Raw genomic sequence first — 13,268 nt, 5'->3', positions numbered from 1 at the left:
GTTCCATCTTCATGATGTCCTCTTATCTCCGTGCCATTTATTCTGTTCCATCTTCATGATGTCCTCTTATCTCCGTGCCATCTATTCTGTTCCATCTTCATGATGTCCTCTTATCTCCGTGCCATTTATTCTGTTCCATCTTCATAATGTCCTCTTATTTGAACCTTATTTAACGAGGCAAGTCAGCTTAAGAAAAAATCTTATTTACAATGATGGCCTAGGAACAGTGGGGTTAACTACCTGGTTCAGGGGCAGAACGACAGATTTGTTTTACCTTATCAGCTCGGGGGATCCGATCTTGCAACCTTTCGTTTACTAGTCCAACGCTCTAAGCACCAGGCTACCCTGCCGCCCCAATAGGATGGCATTATCTCCATGCCCCTATAGATGGCATTATCTCTGTTCTGTTCCATCTCCATAACTCACTTGGCCGTGATGGGGATCAAATCAAAGTGGTTAAATATCAAACGAGTCAAAATGTGTATTTCAGTCTTTGTCATTTCAGTCCTCTCTTTAGTCTCTTTACGTTCCGGGTTCAAGGTCCGGGTTTAGTCCAGGGTCTCGTGGTTGGGGCTGTCTTCGGGACTCGAGTCCTCCTCAGCCAGAGTGTCTCTGCGAGTGAACGTAGCCGCCAGTTGAACGCTGAGTCGTGGTTTGACAGTTGCCATCTCAGACAGCGCGATGGTGTTACGGTTGACCAACGTGGTCTTGTCCATGTTCTCTATGCTGTGCTGGGCCAACACCGCGTCCAGGAAGTCATACTTGGGCAACAACTTGCCGCTCTCGAAAAGATACTTGGCCAGGTAGGAGAAAGCCACGTTGCCCAGGAAGGAGGCCAACATGGAGACGGTCTTAAACGGGAACTTCTGCACCACGATGTGTTCCACCTCTCCAGTCAGATGATGGATCCGGTCCTCTATCTGCCAGCCGGGGTAGTAGATGAAGGGGGGTAGTGAGAGGTAGGGTTCCCCTCCTCCGATCCTCAGGATCAGACCAAAGACGTGGCGGCGACGGAGCCGTACGTGTTGGTTCCCTTGACGAAGAGAACGGAGATGAGCTGAGGGAAGATGATAACGTAGACCAGGTCGGAGCTCAGGTACCACAGCCCGTACACCGTCCCCGTTAGCAACGCCATCGCCGTGGCCAGGCCGCCGAACACAAAGATGGTGACACGCATCACCCACACGATCTCGGTGTCCGATGCCTGGGGGGAAGGGTACAACGTTACACACACAACACAGAGAACAGTGGCTCAAATGCTCCTATGAAGTTCAGATATTTTGTGAACAGGAAGTGGTAAGTGGTGTTTTTTTTAGTCCCGCCCCTCTTCCCAACTCACCGACGGGAAAGCCAGCTGGTAGATGTTCCGAGCGAACATGGAGCTAGCTGATAGGATGGAGGAGTCGGCGGATGACATCACGGCAGCAGAGACCGCCCCCAGGCCGAAGAAGGAGACGAAGGGAGGACAGAGGTACTGGAGGACTATGGGTAATATCATGTCTGCCTGGTCCCTCTCCTTGGGAGGTACAGGTCCATACGCAGTCTGGTTCCAGTCTGAGGAACACCAGGAACACAACATACTGTTTGGAACCTGGAACCACAGCTCAATCTAAAGGACTGCCTTTCTCTGGTTCCAGTCTGAGGAACACCAGGAACAGAACATACCGTTTGGAACCTGGAACCACAGCTGAATCTAAAGGACCGCCTTTCTCTGGTTCTAGTCTGAGGAACACAACATACCGTTTGGAACCTGGAACCACAGCTGGTTCTAGTCTGAGGAACATGAGGAACAGTACACACAACAGTCAAGAACCCAGAACCAAGAACTTAGAACTTAGAACCAGAAAAACACATGTAGACAGTGGTCAAACTAAGGAACCTACCGAAGAACTACAACTGTGGAAGAACATTGGTCAAAGGAACCCACTAAAGAACTACAACTGTGGAAGAACATCGGTCAAAGGAACCCACTAAAGAACTACAACTGTGGAAGAACAGCGGTCAAAGGAACCCACTAAAGAACTACAACTGTGGAAGAACAGTGGTCAAAGGAACCCACTAAAGAACTACAACTGTGGAAGAACAGTGGTCAAAGGAACCCATTAAAGAACTACAACTGTGGAAGAACAGTGGTCAAAGGAACCTACCTAAGAACTACAACTGTCGGAGAACAGCGGTCAAAGGAACCTACCTAAGAACTACAACTGTGGAAGAACAGTGGTCAAAGGAACCCACTAAAGAACTACAACCGTGTCTAAGAACTCGTGTGTCAGGTTAGAAGGACCAATGTGGAACCTCCATAACAGAACAACCCTACTGCAGCTTTATACATGATGATAAACAGTCATGTCAGATTGTCTGTTCTACTGTAACTATATATCACCCCTTAACGTGAGCATTTCGCCTCCCGTCACCTCACGTAGTCCTACTGCAACTACATATCATCCCTTAACGTAGCATTTCACCTCCCGTCACTGGACGTAGTCCTACTGCAACTATATATCACCCCTTAACGTAGCATTTCACCTCCCGTCACCTCACGTAGTCCTACTGTAACTATATATCACCCCTTAACGTAGCATTTCACCTCCCGTCACCTCACGTAGTCCTACTGTAACTATATATCACCCCTTAACGTAGCATTTCACCTCCCGTCACTGGACGTAGTCCTACTGTAACTATATATCATCCCTTAACGTAGCATTTCACCTCACGTAGTCCTACTGTAACTATATATCACCCCTTAACGTAGCATTTCACCTCCCGTCACTGGACGTAGTCCTACTGTAACTATATATCATCCCTTAACGTAGCATTTCACCTCACGTAGTCCTACTGTAGCTATATATCACCCCTTAACGTAGCATTTCACCTCCCGTCACTGGACGTAGTCCTACTGTAACTATATATCATCCCTTAACGTAGCATTTCACCTCACGTAGTCCTACTGTAACTATATATCACCCCTTAACGTAGCATTTCACCTCCCGTAGTCCTACTGTAACTATATATCACCCCTTAACGTAGCATTTCACCTCACGTAGTCCTACTGTAACTATACATTACCCCTTAACGTAGCATTTCACCTTCACCTCACGAGTCCTACTGTAACTATATATCACCCCTTAACGTAGCATTTCACCTCCCGTCACCTCACGTAGTCCTACTGTAACTATATAGCACCCCTTAACGTAGCATTTCACCTCACGTAGTCCTACTGTAACTATATATCACCCCTTAACGTAGCATTTCACCTCCCGTCACCTCCCGTAGTCCTACTGTAACTATATATCACCCCTAACATAGCATTTCACCTCACGTAGTCCTACTGTAACTATACTTCACCCCTTAACGTAGCATTTCACCCCCCGTCACCTCACGTAGTCCTACTGTAACTATATAGCACCCCTTAACGTAGCATTTCACCTCACGAGTGTACTGTAACTATATATCACCCTTAACGTAGCATTTCACCTCCCGTCACCTCACGTAGTCCTACTGTAACTATATATCACCCTAACGTAGCATTTCACCTCACGTAGTCCTACTGTAACTATATATCACCCTTAACGTAGCATTTCACCTCCCGTCACCTCACGTAGTCCTACTGTAACTATATCACCTTAACGTAGCATTTCACCTCCCGTCACCTCACGTAGTTCTACTGTAACTATATATCACCCCTTAACGTAGCATTTCACCTCCCGTAGTCCTACTGTAACTATATATCACCCCTTAACGTAGCATTTCACCTCACGTAGTCCTACTGTAACTATATATCACCCCTTAACGTAGCATTTCACCTCCCGTAGTCCTACTGTAACTATATATCACCCCTTAACGTAGCATTTCACCTCCCGTAGTCCTACTGTAACTATATATCACCCCTTAACGTAGCATTTCACCTCACGTAGTCCTACTGTAACTATATATCACCCCTTAACGTAGCATTTCACCTCACGTAGTCCTACTGTAACTATATATCACCCCTTAACGTAGCATTTCACCTCACGTAGTTCTACTGTAACTATATATCACCCCTTAACGTAGATTTCACCTCCCGTCACTGGATGTAGTTCTACTGTAACTATATATCACCCCTTAACGTAGCATTTCACCTCCCGTAGTCCTACTGTAACTATATATCACCCCTTAACGTAGCATTTCACCTCACGTAGTCCTACTGTAACTATACATTACCCCTTAACGTAGCATTTCACCTCCCGTCACCCACGTAGTCCTACTGTAACTATATATCACCCCTAACGTAGCATTTCACCTCCCGTCACCTCACGTAGTCCTACTGTAACTATATAGCACCCCTTAACGTAGCATTTCACCTCACGTAGTCCTACTGTAACTATATATCACCCCTTAACGTAGCATTTCACCTCCCGTCACCTCACGTAGTCCTACTGTAACTATATATCACCCTTAACGAGCATTTCACCTCCACGTCACCTCACGTAGTCCTACTGTAACTATATATCACCCCTTAACGTAGCATTTCACCTCCTGGTCACCTCACGTAGTCCTACTGTAACTATATATCATACCTTAACGTAGCATTTCACCTCCCGTCACTGGATTTAGTCCTACTGTAACTATATATCATCCCTTAACGTAGCATTTCACCTCCCGTCACCTCACGTAGTCCTACTGTAACTATATATCATCCCTTAACGTAGCATTTCACCTCACGTAGTCCTACTGTAACTATATATCACCCCTTAACGTAGCATTTCACCTCACGTAGTCCTACTGTAACTATATATCATCCCTTAACGTAGCATTTCACCTCCCGTCACTGGACGTAGTCCTACTGTAACTATATATCACCCCTTAACGTAGCATTTCACCTCCCGTCACCTCACGTAGTCCTACTGTAACTATATATCACCCCTTAACGTAGCATTTCACCTCCCGTCACCTCACGTAGTCCTACTGTAACTATATATCATCCCTTAACGTAGCATTTCACCTCCCGTCACTGGACGTAGTCCTACTGTAACTATATATCACCCCTTAACGTAGCATTTCACCTCACGTAGTCCTACTGTAACTATATATCACCCCTTAACGTAGCATTTCACCTCACGTAGTTCTACTGTAACTATATATCACCCCTTAACGTAGCATTTCACCTCATGTAGTTCTACTGTAACTATATATCACCCCTTAACGTAGCATTTCACCTCACGTAGTCCTACTGTAACTATATATCACCCCTTAACGTAGCATTTCACCTCCCGTCACCTCACGTAGTCCTACTGTAACTATATATCACCCCTTAACGTAGCATTTCACCTCCCGTCACCTCACGTAGTCCTACTGTAACTATATATCACCCCTTAACGTAGCATTTCACCTCACGTAGTCCTACTGTAACTATATATCACCCCTTAACGTAGCATTTCACCCCACGTAGTCCTACTGTAACTATATATCACCCCTTAACGTAGCATTTCACCTCACGTAGTCCTACTGTAACTATATATCACCCCTTAACGTAGCATTTCACCTCACGTAGTCCTACTGTAACTATATATCATCCCTTAACGTAGCATTTCACCTCACGTAGTCCTACTGTAACTATATATCACCCCTAACGTAGCATTTCACCTCCCATTCCTGACTCTGTCACTGAGTGTACAGACAGTGATTCAGCAGGACTTTGATGCTGGAGTTAAAACCTGGAGATCAAACCTATTTCAGTCCCTTCTGCTTCTCCTCAGATGTAATATTTACAAAGTTCACAGTAGTAAACGGAGAGATGGACAGAGAGAGAGAGAGACAGAGGGAGAGAGAGACAGAGGGAGAGAGAGAGGGAGAGAGAGAGGGAGACGGAGAGAGAGACAGAGGGAGAGAGAGAGGGAGACGGAGAGAGACAGAGGAGAGAGACGGAGAGAGAGAGACACAGAGAGAGAGAGAGAGAGAGAGAGAGGGGGGGAGAGAGAGAGACAGAGAGAGACAGAGAGAGAGAGAGGGGGAGGAGAGAGAGAGGGGGAGAGAGAGAGACAGAGAGAGACAGAGAGAGAGAGGGGGAGAGAGAGAGAGACGGAGAGAGACGGAGAGAGAGAGGTTGAAGCGATCCTCCATAATGATGAAGGGACCAGCTGCTGATGTTTTTAGAGCTTTTCCAGAGATCCGAGGGGAACATGGTTACACCCTGAGGTGTCCCGGACCCCTCCAACGCCCAGCAGGGGACATACCTCTGGAATATGTGTCATCATTAGGCTACCAGATGAGGAACTCTCAATCAGACGTTTGGGAATGTTAGGAAAACAACTAACAACTGTAGATCAACACGACAGAACGACATGTCCTAACCGCTCATACATAAAGGAACTGTACCCCAGGTGTGTGTGTGTGTGTGTGTGTCTCACCTGTGGAGGCCCCTATAGCCCCGATCATTACTGAGGGCACGGCCATGACCAGGCACCCTGCAGCGGCGATGAACGAGAGCACCTGGGCGTACGTAGCTGAAGAGGCAGAGAGAACCCGTTGAAAATATACCTGCCAGGAATCCCCCAACATCTGGAACACAGAGAGGAGATAGTGAATTCATCTAGAACACAGAGAGGATATAGTGAATTCATCTAGAATGGAAAGAGGAGATAGTGAATTCATCTAGAACACAGAGAGGAGATAGTGAATTCATCTAGAATGGAAAGAGGAGATAGTGAATTCATCTAGAACACAGAGAGGAGATAGTGAATTCATCTAGAACACAGAGAGGAGATAGTGAATTCATCTAGAATGGAAAGAGGAGATAGTGAATTCATCTAGAACACAGAGAGGAGATAGTGAATTCATCTAGAATGGAAAGAGGAGATAGTGAATTCATCTAGAACACAGAGAGGAGATAGTGAATTCATCTAAAATAGAACACAAAGAGGAGATAGTGAATTCATCTAGAACACAGAGAGGAGATAGTGAATTCATCTAGAACACAGAGAGGAGATAGTGAATTCATCTAGAACACAGAGAGAAGATAGTGAATTCATCTAGAATGGAAAGAGGAGATAGTGAATTAATTTAGATTACAGAGAGAAGATAGTGAATTCATCTAGAACACAGAGAGGATATAGTGAATTCATCTAGAATGGAAAGAGGAGATGGTGAATTCATCTAAAATAGAACACAAAGAGGAGATAGTGAATTCATCTAGAATGGAAAGAGGAGTTAGTGAATTCATCTAGAATGGAAAGAGGAGATAGTGAATTCATCTAGAACACAGAGGAGATAGTGAATTCATCTAGAACACAGAGAGGAGATAGTGAATCCATCTAGAATGGAAAGAGGAGTTAGTGAATTCATCTAGAACACAGAGAGGAGATAGTGAATTCATCTAGAACACAGAGAGGAGATAGTGAATTCATCTAGAATGGAAAGAGGAGATAGTGAATTCATCTAGAACACAGAGAGGAGATAGTGAATTCATCTAGAATGGAAAGAGGAGATAGTGAATTCATCTAGAACACAGAATTCATCTAGAGAGGAGATAGTGAATTCATCTAAAATAGAACACAAAGAGGAGATAGTGAATTCATCTAGAACACAGAGAGGAGATAGTGAATTCATCTAGAACACAGAGAGGAGATAGTGAATTCATCTAGAATGGAAAGAGGAGATAGTGAATTCATCTAGAACACAGAGAGAAGATAGTGAATTCATCTAGAATGGAAAGAGGAGATAGTGAATTAATTTAGATTACAGAGAGAAGATAGTGAATTCATCTAGAACACAGAGAGGATATAGTGAATTCATCTAGAATGGAAAGAGGAGATGGTGAATTCATCTAAAATAGAACACAAAGAGGAGATAGTGAATTCATCTAGAATGGAAAGAGGAGTTAGTGAATTCATCTAGAATGGAAAGAGGAGATAGTGAATTCATCTAGAACACAGAGGAGATAGTGAATTCATCTAGAACACAGAGAGGAGATAGTGAATTCATCTAGAACACAGAGAGAGATGTGAATTCAAGAATGGAAAAGGAGTTAGTGAATTCATCTAGAATGGAAAGAGGAGATAGTGAATTCATCTAGAACACAGAGAGGAGATAGTGAATTCATCTAGAACACAGAGAGGAGATAGTGAATTCATCTAGAACACAGAGAGGAGATAGTGAATTCATCTACAGAGAGAAATAGGAACACAGAGAGGGAGATATGGTGAATTCATCTAGAACACAGTGAGAGGAGATAGTGAATTCATCTAGAACACAGAGAGGAGATAGTGAATTCAACAGTGAGATAGTGAATTATCATTACAATCTAGAAACATAATCACTACTCCATCTAGAAACAGAGAGGAGATAGTGAATTCATCTAGAATATTCTGTCTAGAACACAGAGGAGATGGATTCATCAGACCATCAGTCTTATCCAGAACACAGAGAGGAGATAGTGAATTCATCTAGAATGGAAAGAGGAGATTATCATCTAGAACCAGTCCAGTAAGTATATCCAGACCCAGTCCTATTCAGAACCAGAACCAGTCCTATCCAGACCCAGTCCTATCCAGAACCAGTCCTATCCAGACCCAGTCCTATCCAGAACCAGACCCAGTCCTATCCAGACCCAGTCCTATCCAGAACCAGTCCTATCCAGACCCAGTCCTATCCAGACCCAGTCCTATCCAGAACCAGTCCTATCCAGTACTGTACGTACCAGCAGACAGAAGTTGTCTATCCAGACCCAGGTGTCTTCTCTCTTGATGTTTCCCTTCCAGGGAGCTTGGTAGATCTCCTTCACTGTCCTATCCAGACCCAGTCCTATCCAGTCCTATCCAGACCCAGTCCTATCCAGACCCGGTCCTATCCAGAACCAGTCCTATCCAGACCCAGTCCTATCCAGACCCAGTCCTATCCAGAACCAGTCCTATCCAGTACTGTACGTACCAGCAGACAGAAGCTGTCTATCCAGACCCAGGTGTCTTCTCTCTTGATGTTTCCCTTCCAGGAGCTTGGTAGATCTGCTTCACTGTCCTATCCAGACCCAGTCCCATCCAGTCCTATCCAGACCCAGTCCTATCCAGTCCATCCAGACCCAGTCCTATCCAGACCCAGTCCTATCCAGTCCTATCCAGACCCAGTCCTATCCAGACCCAGTCCTATCCAGAACCAGTCCTATCCAGAACCAGTCCTATCCAGTACTGTACGTACCAGCAGACAGAAGTTGTCTATCCAGACCCAGGTGTCTTCTCTCTTGATGTTTCCCTTCCAGGGAGCTTGGTAGATCTCCTTCACTGCACTGATCTTGATGTCAGACACCGCCGGGTTATTCAGAGCGAACGGCACTGAAACCCACTGACACAGAGGCAGAGACACATCAACCCTGTGGGTCAAACCCACAGAGGCAGAGACACATCAACCCTGTGGGTCAAACCCACAGAGGCAGAGACACATCAACCCTGTGGGTCAAACCCACAGAGGCAGAGACACAACCCTGTGGGTCAAAACCCACAGAGGCAGAGACACATCAACCCTGGGTCAAACCCACAGAGGCAGAGACATCAACCCTGTGGGTCAAACCCACACTGCTAAAGCCGGAATGTCACGTTTTAAATAGTTGTAGAAATATAGAATCATGTTTTTACTAGTTGTAGAAATATAGAATCATGTTTTTACTAGTCGTAGAAATATAGAATCATGTTTTTACTAGTCGTAGAAATATAGAATCATGTTTTTACTAGTCGTAGAAATATAGAATCATGTTTTTACTAGTCGTAGAAATATAGAATCATGTTTTTACTAGTCATAGAAATATAGAATCATGTTTTTAATAGTCGTAGAAATATAGAATCATGTTTTTAATAATTGTAGAAATATAGAATCATGTTTTTAATAGTAAGAGTTGTGCCTATTCCTTCTCAAATCCTTTCAAATGTTTCAGCTACAATGGAACCCAACGGAATGGTCCTCAAAAGCACAAACTCCCAAAGCAAAATGAAGTCCAGCTGAAATAAGTGGTCCGGGGCCGAGTGTCTCACCAGTCCCAGGAAGATACAGAAGAGTTGCACCACGTCGGTGTAGGCTACAGAATACAGACCTCCGACTAACGTGTAGAAGATCGCATGCAGGCAGAGATCACCACAGACATCTTGATGTTTATGTCTATGATCACACTCAGCGTGGCTCCTAGAGGAACAGACAGACAGGGACCTGGTCAGAGATAGTAACAACACAGACAGAGATCACCACAGACATCTTGATGTTTATGTCTATGATCACACTCAGCGTGGCTCCTAGAGGAACAGACAGACAGGGACCTGGTCAGAGATAGTAACAACACAGACAGAGATCACCACCGTCGCTGTAACATCATTGATAATAACTTACCCAGAGCAGATAAAATGGCCGCCGACCAGAAGATCTCTCCCATTAGAGCAGGTATGAAGAGCAGACCACCCATCCTCTTCCCATACTTCTGCTGGAAAGGGTCCAGCATGGTAACGTAACCTCTGGAGCGCATGGGCTTGGCGAAGAACAGACCCCCTGCACACGGCAAGCATGTCGGCACGTTTAATAAACACACAGGATATTGGGGATTTTCAGAGGAATGACAAATATATTATGGATTATTTCACAAGTCTACGTTATTAAGTTCTATATTCCAAACTGTAGTCTATTGTACGGTGCATTTGAAAAGTATTCAGACCCTTGACTTTTTCCACATTTTGTTACCTTGTTCTAAAATGGATTTTTTAAAATTACCTCATCACTCTATGCACAATACCCCTATAATGACATCACAATACCCTCATCACTCTATGCACAATGCCCCTATAATGACATCACAATACCCTCATCACTCTATGCACAATACCCTATAATGACATCACAATACCCTCATCACTCTATGCACAATACCCCTATAATGACATCACAATACCCTCATCACTCTATGCACAATACCCCTATAATGACATCACAATACCCATCACTCCTATGCACAATACCCCTATAATGACATCACAATACCTCATCACTCTATGCACAATACCCCTATAATGACATCACAATACCCTCATCACTCTATGCACAATACCCCTATAATGACATCACAATACCCTCATCACTCTATGCACAATACCCCTATAATGACATCACAATACCCTCATCACTCTATGCACAATACCCCTATAATGACATCACAATACCCTCATCACTCTATGCACAATACCCCTATAATGACATCACAATACCCTCATCACTCTATGCACAATACCCCATAATGACATCACAATACCCCATAATGACATCACAATACCCCTATAATGACATCACAATACCCCATAATGACATCACAATACCCCATAATGACATCACAATACCCCATAATGACATCACAATACCCCATAATGACATCTCAATACCCCTATAATGAGATCGCAATACCCTCATCACTCTATGCACAATACCCCTATAATGACATCACAATACCCTCATCACTCTATGCACAATACCCCATAATGACATCACAATATCCCATAATGGCATCACAATACCCCATAATGACATCACAATACCCCATAATGAGATCACAATACCCCCATAATGACATCACAATACCCCTATAATGAGATCACAATACCCTATAATGACATCACAATATCCCATAATGACATCACCCCCCATAATGAGATCACAATACCCCATAATGACATCACAATTTCCCTATAATGAGATCACAATACCCCATAATGACATCACAATACCCCTATAATGACATCACAATACCCCATAATGAGAGGATCACAATACCCCATAATGACATCAGCAACCCCTATAATGACATCACAGACATCACAATACCCATAATGACATCACAATACCCCATAATGACATCACAATACCCCATAATGACATCACAATACCCCATAATGACATCACAATACCCCTATAATGACATCACAATACCTATAATGACATCACAATACCCCATAATGACATCAATAACACCCCATAATGACTTCACAATACCCCATAATGACATCACAATACCCCATAATGACATCACAATACCCCATAATGACATCACAATACCCCTATAATGACATCACAATACCCATAATGAATGACATACCCCCATAATGACACTCACAATACTCCCATAATGACATCACAATACCCCATAATGACATCACACCCCATAATGACATCACAATACCCCATAATGACATCACAATACCCCATAATGACATCACAATACCCCATAATGACATCACAATACCCCATAATGACATCACAATACCCCATAATGACATCACAATACCCCCATAATGACATCACAATACCCCATAATGACATCACAATACTCCCTATAATGACATCACAATACCCCTATAATGACATCACAATACCCCCCATAATGACATCACAATACATAATGACATCACACCCCCATAATGACATCACAATACCCCATAATGACATCACAATACCCCATAATGACATCACAATACCCCCATAATGACATCACAATACCCCCCATAATGACATCACAATACCCATAATGACATCACAATACCCCCATAATGACATCACAATACTCCCATAATGACATCACAATACCCTATAATGACATCACAATACCCCATAATGACATCACAATACCCCCATAATGACATCACAATACCCCCATAATGACATCACAATACCCCTATAATGACATCACAATACCCCATAATGACATCACAATACATAATATCACCCCCATAATGACATCACAATACCCCATAATATCACACTCCCATAATGACATCACAATACCCCATAATGACATCATAATACCCCATAATGACATCACAATACCCTATATAATGACATCACCCCCATAATGACATCACAATACCATAATGACATCACAATACCCCCCATAATGACATCACAATACCCCCATAATGACATCACAATACCCCATAATGACATCACAATACCCCATAATGACATCACAATACCCCATAATGACATCACAATACCCTATAATGAGATCACAATACCTCTATAATGACATCACAATATCCCATAATGACATCACAATACCCCATAATGAGATCACAATACCCCATAATGACAATACCCCCATAATGAGATCAAATACCCCATAATGAGATCACAATACCCCATAATGACATCACAATACTCCCTATAATGACATCACAATACCCCATAATGAGACTCCTATAATGACATCCCATTTACAATGACATCACAATACCCCTATAATGACATCACAATACCCCATAATGACATCACAATAC

At 43.4% G+C, this 13,268-nt stretch overlaps 1 pseudogene; it reads right to left on the bottom strand.

Moving 5' to 3' along the window:
• Nucleotides 1-548: 548 nt before the first annotated feature.
• Nucleotides 549-12,089, bottom strand: LOC135572532 (high affinity choline transporter 1-like; annotated as a pseudogene).
• Nucleotides 12,090-13,268: the final 1,179 nt, after the last annotated feature.

Source organism: Oncorhynchus nerka, linkage group LG2 (genome assembly GCF_034236695.1).
Source record: "Oncorhynchus nerka isolate Pitt River linkage group LG2, Oner_Uvic_2.0, whole genome shotgun sequence".
In the NCBI taxonomy this organism is placed as follows: domain Eukaryota; kingdom Metazoa; phylum Chordata; class Actinopteri; order Salmoniformes; family Salmonidae; genus Oncorhynchus; species Oncorhynchus nerka.
This window is presented reverse-complemented; position numbering and strand designations above follow the sequence as displayed.